Below are 7,682 nucleotides of genomic sequence, written 5' to 3' on the forward strand. Positions count from 1 at the left end.
TGGAAAAAGCGTGGGACCTTCCCGGTGAAACGAAGAGCCCCTCGCCGATTGGTTGTTGACGAAAGCCAAGTACCGGCCCAATAAATATGTGATGGAATCTTTTTTTTTTTTTTTTTTTTTTTTTCAAGGCCGACGATTGTGTTCAATTTTAGAAGGGTGCTACTCAAACTCTTTTTTGTTATTTAACTTTTTGATAAACTTGCGCTTTCTGGCTATTCCTTTTAGAGCTCAACGCGGATTAGCTTGCTAGGTTCAAGCTAAAAATGCGAGTAACATTGGAAAAATGACAGTTACAATCTCTATTTTTGTCATGTTTAAATTAACAGGCTTGTATCTACAATTTCGAATCCAATGCTTCATGTTTCCTCCTTTTATTACCAATAATCATAAATCAAGAAGAGGTGGCAGGACAGTGCTATTCATCTACTAGTAGTGCCTTGGAGGCAGCCATCAGTTACTTCGAAAACTTTGTTAACGATCCAGTGCTTTGCCAAATGCCAAGCCAAGGAATGTAGTGAAGAAATTAGAGAGCAGCAGCATGGCTAGTTTCCTATGGTCTGACACAGGTGACTGCAGAAGAGTGCATCAAATCGCTTGGCACCGGCTGTGTAAGCCCAAGGCCGAAGGAGGCATAGGCATTCATTCGGCCCTTGGAGGAAGGCAATATAGCTCTTCTTGCTAGCAGGTTATTCGCGTCTTTCAGTAGCATCTTCCTCTTTGCTCAATGGTGCAGGACGCGGCATCTCAAAGCTAGGGGCAGTCTCTGAACAGTGCCCAAGCCTTGGCGAGGTTCCTGGGCTTGGAGAAGTCTTGGGCAAGGATGGCGCAGTATTGAAGGCAGGGTGCGATGGAAGGTAGGAGATGCTCAATCTGTCCTCTTCTGGTCAGACAGGTGGCATAGTGACCTAATTGTAATAGGAGTTAGTGGGGAAGAGTATGGCAGCATTGTTGGCAACTTGATGCTTACAGTGGCGAAATTCAAGGAGCTGTGTACTGCATGCACTTTCAAGGAGCACTGTGTAATGCCACCTTCATTGCTAGCCACATGAGGCTAACTATCCTGGACAGAATTCAAAGACACAGTGCGCATCGAGCCAACCGCTGCCACCATGCCAAATGGCAGAGGAGAGTAAGATGCATGTTATATTTCATTGCAGTGTAGCGGAGAGTGTGGCAGAAGGTTGTCTCAAAGTTTGGTAGAAGCAGGTCTCCATGGCAAGGAATAGAACAAGAACTTCAGCTATGGAAGGCCATGTCCAAAGCCAAATGGATGAAGAAATGGTGGCCTTTGGTCATTGTGTTTTTGGGGCAGCTGGGTCTTGCTTGCCTGGCTTTTTTGTGGAACATAAATGCTTGCCATTTTTGTACATGCATCTTTCTTTCTGTAAGTATCTGACTTGTTTGAAATAAAGAGGTGGGGAGCCTATCTCCCAGCAGCCGTTTATTTGGGAAAAAAAGAAGTATAAAAGCAACAGGATGAGCACCTCAATCATAGGCTTTTATTGGATAATTACGAGAAAATTGTTCACTCATATTGGAAAAAACAAACAAAATTGATCCTCATAGGACGTGTTTGTTGGTATATGGAAGTTGATCCATACTGGACACTCATTTGCAAATTTTTCTCTTTATATAAGGGCATATATGTCATTTTGTACAGATGTGGGTTTGCCCTAATCCTTATGTTTTGAGGATGGCCGCCGCTTCAGAGTGTTTGTTCTGTGTGTTCATAGAAGAGAGAATACAAGAGATCTGTGCGACCGTGGACGTAGGAGATTATTGCTCCGAACCACGTAAATCGTTGTCTTCTTCCTTGTTGCTTCTAACCCTCTCTTGAGAGTGCGAGAGGAGAGTTTATTCTGTGTTGTTCCTAACAACTGGTATCAGAGCTCGGTTCGTTCGAGGTAGGAACAATGGCGCTGGAAGAAGGAAAGGTCAGAATTGAGAAGTTCGACTGTAAAGACTTCGGATTCTGGAAGATGCAGATCGAGGACTACTTGTATCAGAAGAAACTGCATGAACCACTCATGGGAGCGAAACCTGCAACAATGGCTGATGCAGATTGGCAGTTGCTAGATAGACAAGCCCTTGGAGTCATCCGGTTGACGCTGGCCAGAAACGTCGCCTTCAACATTGTTAACGAGAAGACGATAGCAAGTCTGATGAAGACGCTAACAGATATGTACGAAAAACTCTCTGCTTCGAATAAGGTATATCTGATGCGTCGATTATTTAATTTGAAAATGGCTGAAGGTGCCTCTGTTACGGATCACATAAATAAGTTCAATGTTATTACTTCTCAATTATGTTCTGTCAATATTAAGTTTGATGATGAGGTTCAAGCCTTAATTTTACTGTCATCTCTACCGGAGAGTTGGAGTGCCACTGTGACCACCGTGAGTAGTTCATCGGGGTCAAGCAAATTGAAGTTCAGTGGTGTTCGAGATTTAATACTTAGTGAGGACATTCGCAGAAGAGAGGCAGGAGAGCCCCTCGGTTCTGCCCTAAATGTTCAAAATAGGGGCAGAACTAATCAACGCTACCAAGAGCGTGGAAGGTCCAAATCTAAGGGAATGAGTCAATCCAAACCTCGAAGTGATGGCTGTTGGAACTGTGGTAAGCCAGGACACCGGAAAAGAGATTGCAGGTTGTTGAAGAAGAAGAACCCAAATCGTGAAGATGATTCAGCAAATGCAGCAACAAAAGATATAACTGATGCACTTACCTTGAGTGTACACAGCTCTATAGAGTCTTGGATTTTAGACTCTGACGCATCTTTCCATTCAACGTATTCTAATGAAAGTATGCATAACTATGTTGCAGGAAAATTTGGTAGAGTATACCTTGCAGATGATGAACCTCTGGATATTGTAGGGAAAGGTGAGGTTCACATTAAAATGCAGAATGGGCATGTATGGAAGTTAAAAGATGTCAGACATGTCCCAGGGTTGAAGATGAATCTCATCTCGGTCGGACAGTTAGACGACGAAGGCTATGTTACTACCTTTGTTGGCGGATCTTGGAAAATAACCAAAGGTGCTATGGTTATAGCACGAGGTCACAAACTTGGCACTTTGTACATGACTGTAGATGTGAAAGACACAGTGGCTGTGGCGAAATGTGAGAATAAATCATTGTTGTGGATTACAGGCTTGGGCATATGAGTGAGAAGGGAATGAAGATCATGACAACAAATAACAAGTTGCATGACTTGAAATCTGTAGACATTGGGCTATGTGAAGACTGTGTTTTCGGAAAACAGAAAATGGTCACTTTCTCCAAAGTTGGACGGCCTCCAAAGAAGGAAAAGCTAGAGTTGGTGCATACTGATGTTTGGGGACCAGCTCCAGTTCGTTCTCTTGGAGGATCCCTATACTATGTCACATTCATTGATGATTGTACAAGGAAGGTATGGGTTTACTTTCTCAAACATAAATCTGACGTGTTTACTGTTTTCAAAAGGTGGAAAGCAGAAGTAGAAAATCAGACCGGAAAGAAGATTAAATGTCTGCGGTCAGATAACGGAGATGAGTATGACAGCAAAGAGTTTAAAAATTTTTGTGCAGATCATGAGATTCAAACACAAAGAACGGTCCCTAAAAAGCCACGACAAAATGGGGTTGCTGAAAGAATGAACAGAACCCTTTGTGAAAGAGTAAGAAGCATGAGACTGCATTCAGGCTTACCAAAGATGTTTTGGGCGGATGCAATCAGTACAACTGCATACTTGATAAATCGTGGGCCTTCTGTTCCTTTGGACTATGGAATACCTGAAGAAGCCTGGACCGGCAAGGAGGTAAATCTTGCACACTTAAGAGTCTTCGGTTGTGTTTCTTACATACATATAGACTCGGATAAAATGGATAAATTAGATCCTAAACATACATATAGACTCTGATAAAAGGGATAAATTAGATCCTAAGTCCAGGAAATGTTATTTCATTGGTTATGGAAATGATGAGTTTGGGTATCGCTTTTGGGATGATAAAGCGAAGAAAATTATTAGACATAATGATGTAGTGTTTAATGAGATGGCTCTGTACAAAGACAAGGATAGTCTTATGTCTGAGAAGAATGAACATCATGATACAAGTGAAGACATTGTAGAACTTCAAGATGTCTCTGAAGATGATGTTGCAATTAAGAGTCAAGATGGAAACAGTCAGATGGAACAAGAAGCAAACACATCCCAACCTCCATTAAGGAGATCAAGTAGAAGGCAAAAACCAAATCGAATGTATTCTCCTTACTTACATTACTTGTTGTTAACTAATGCTGGAGAACCCGAGTGTTTTGATGAAGCAATGCAGGTTACAGATTCTGTTAAGTGGGAGTTAGCTATGAAAGAGGAGATGGACTCTCTACATGCTAACAGAACGTGGACATTAACTGAGCTTCCTTGTGGGAAGAAGGCATTGCAAAACAAATGGGTATACAGGATTAAAGAAGAAGTCGATGGAAGGAAAATGTATAAAGCAAGGTTAGTAGTGAAAGGTTTTCAACAGAAAGAAGGTATAGATTATACAGAAATTTTCTCTCCTGTTGTAAAACTAACTACTATAAGATTAGTATTGAGTTTAGTTGCAGCTGAAAATTTATATTTAAAGCAACTAGATGTAAAGACTGCATTCCTTCATGGAGATTTGGAGGAAGATATTTATATGGTGCAACCTGAAGGCTTTCAAGTATTAGGAAAAGAAAGTCTTGTATGCAAGTTAGAGAAGAGTCTCTATGGTTTAAAGCAGGCACCGAGACAGTGGTACAAAAAGTTTGATAACTTCATGAGGAGAAATGCTTTTAAGAAGTGTGATATGGATCACTGTTGCTATTTTAAGAACCTTGATAGTTGTTATATCATTTTACTATTATATGTGGATGATATGCTCATTACAGGCTCAAATTTGCAAGAGATTAATTCTCTGAAAGAACAACTATCAAAGGAGTTTGAAATGAAAGAGCTAGGCGCTGCGAAACAAATCCTTGGGATGAGAATTAGTAGGGACAGTAAGACAGGTACGTTAAATTTGCCTCAACAAAATTATATTGAGAAGATCTTGTGCAGGTTTAAGATGCAAGATGCTAAACCTGTTAGTACGCTTCTTGCTAGTCATTTCAAACTGTCCAAGGATTTGTCACCCAAGACAGATGAAGAACATGAAGAAATGTCAAAGATTTCATATGCTTCAGCAGTGGGTAGCTTGATGTATGCTATGGTATGCACTAGACCAGACATAGCACAAGCAGTGGGAGCAGTGAGCAGATACATGGCTGAGCCTGGAAAGAAACATTGGGAGGATGTGAAGTGGATATTACGTTATTTGAAAGGAACTTCAGGTATAAGCCTTTGTTTTAAGAAAAACGAATTACTTTTGCATGGCTTTGTGATGCAGATTTGGGTGGTGATCTTGACAGTAGGAGAAGTACTACCGGGTACATTTATACCCTAGGAGGAACCTATGTCAGTTGGGTTTCACAGCTTCAAAAGGTTGTTGCGCTGTCTACCACAGAAGCTGAATATATTGCAGTTACAGAAGCCAGCAAAGAGATGATTTGGCTAAAGACTATTCTAAAAGAATTGCATGTAAAGGAAGATAAGAGTGTTCTTTCGTGATAGTCAAAGTGCAATTCATTTAGCCAAGAATCCAGTGTTCCATGCTATAACAAAGCATATTGAATTGAAGTATCATTTCATTAGAGATTTGTTGGAAGAGAAGATACTATCTCTTAAAAAGATTCGTGGAACAGAGAATCCTGCAGACATGTTGACAAAGCCAGTGACTGCTGAGAAGTTGAGGTTATGTTTAACCTCAGTTGGTCTCCAAGGTTGATTGATGAGGAGACGTTACACAGGTTGAGTATGTGATGTACAAGCACTTGGATGGATCAAATTCCAAGTGGGAGATTGTTGGTGTATGGAAGTTGATCTATACTGGACACTCATTTGCAATACCGCGGATCCAACTCTTTATGTAAGGGCATATATGTCATTTTGTACAAATGTGGGTTTGCCCTAATCCTTATGTTTTGAGGATGGTCGCCGCTTGAGAGTGTCTGTTCTGTGTGTTCATAGAAAAGAGAATACAAGAGATCTGTGCGACCGTGGACGTAGAAGATTATTGCTCCGAACCACGTAAATCGTTGTCTTCTTCCTTGTTGCTTCTAACCCCCTCTTGAGAATGCGAGAGGAGAGTTTATTCTGTGTTGTTCCTAACACTGTTCTGATTTACACAGTCGTGGACAGCTTCGGTCTCACCTTTTATGAGCGAAAGTGACTATTTCTAAGTTAATTTTTTGGAACAAAACTATGACTCACGGACATGTCATTTTGATTGTATTTCAAATGGGGTGCACAGTTCAAATATGGAAATTCATGATTTGATGTAATGATCAATCGAGTCTTTACATGATATCGTAATGAGTACGTAAGTGGCATTTCCAAATTTTTAAAAGAACTTACTAAAATATAAAAATTTTATTGATTGAAAGTTAAAAATTTCATTAAAATGTGAATTTTTACCGGTCGAAAGTTAAAAATTTCATATCCCGGGCCAATTAATGATCTTTTTTCTACAAAATATACAGATTAATGAATGTCTTCAAAGCTGTCGAACATGGATTGTCTCTAATTGGCAATTTTTAACAGTTTAAAACATAAACAGTTGCCACTTACCAGTAACTTGAAAGGGTAAATGAAATATAATGAAACGTCAACCGAGAAGGAAATATACTGAAACACGAGCTCCAAAGTGAAATATGCTTTGAAAAGGATTACATCATATCAGTATCAGAAGATATGGAAATGGGGAATATAAGGCAGACCTAGTAATCTTGAAATCACTGGGGTTTACCTCAACGATCTAGTTTTCATTTTTTAAGATATACGTCGACTGTTTTTTGGTTAACCTCAAGGTAAATGGTTGGGCTAAAGGTACGTGAAAAAAAAAAATTGTCTCTAGTTCAATTCCACAGACATTATGTCTTTGTGTTTTGTGGTGGGGCAAGGTGTACCGCTGCTATTGCGGTCCTGAACAATTATTTGTAGGCAGTAGATTATTAACCTCTGGCTCAGTGCTCCGGAATTTTTTTTTTCTTTTGTTAATAAAAAAGTTAGTGATTCTGAAAAGTACAACTTTTCCTTCAAAAAAATATACAAAACAGAACGTACGCGTAACTTTTAGGTAGTTGATCAAGGTGGGGCGGAGACTCCACGATATGGAACTCGTTGAATCCAAAAGATATATATTAAGATGCGAAGATTGATAAGCATCAGAGTCAGACAGTGATTACACATTGTTCACCTCACGACCACAAACCAGCTCACTGTCAAGTTTAAGTCCCACCACTTGGTTCCCGCTTCTTTCAGTTTTAAACAATTTTCATGAGATTACATTTTGGTTTCAGAATGCAATCGCGTGGGAAAGGTTGGGTCGAGCTTTGCCGAGAGGTTGGTGTGGAGTCTCAGCAGAATTACCTATATACTTCGACAGGAAACTGTATGTGTGAAACGAACGGTGCCTCGCATCAGATTCAGAAAGTTTGCATTTTGAAAATTTTTCTTAGAAAGGAAAACAAAAGACTGGACCTGGACCAACCACTGTGGTTGCACCAAGGTTTAAGTCAAGGGACTCGGGCTCCCCCAAAAAAATGCGACAATGAAGACACATGATGTATGTCTGTTGGCT

The sequence above is a fragment of the Nymphaea colorata genome, chromosome 9 (assembly GCF_008831285.2).
Source record: "Nymphaea colorata isolate Beijing-Zhang1983 chromosome 9, ASM883128v2, whole genome shotgun sequence".
In the NCBI taxonomy this organism is placed as follows: Eukaryota; Viridiplantae; Streptophyta; class Magnoliopsida; order Nymphaeales; family Nymphaeaceae; genus Nymphaea; species Nymphaea colorata.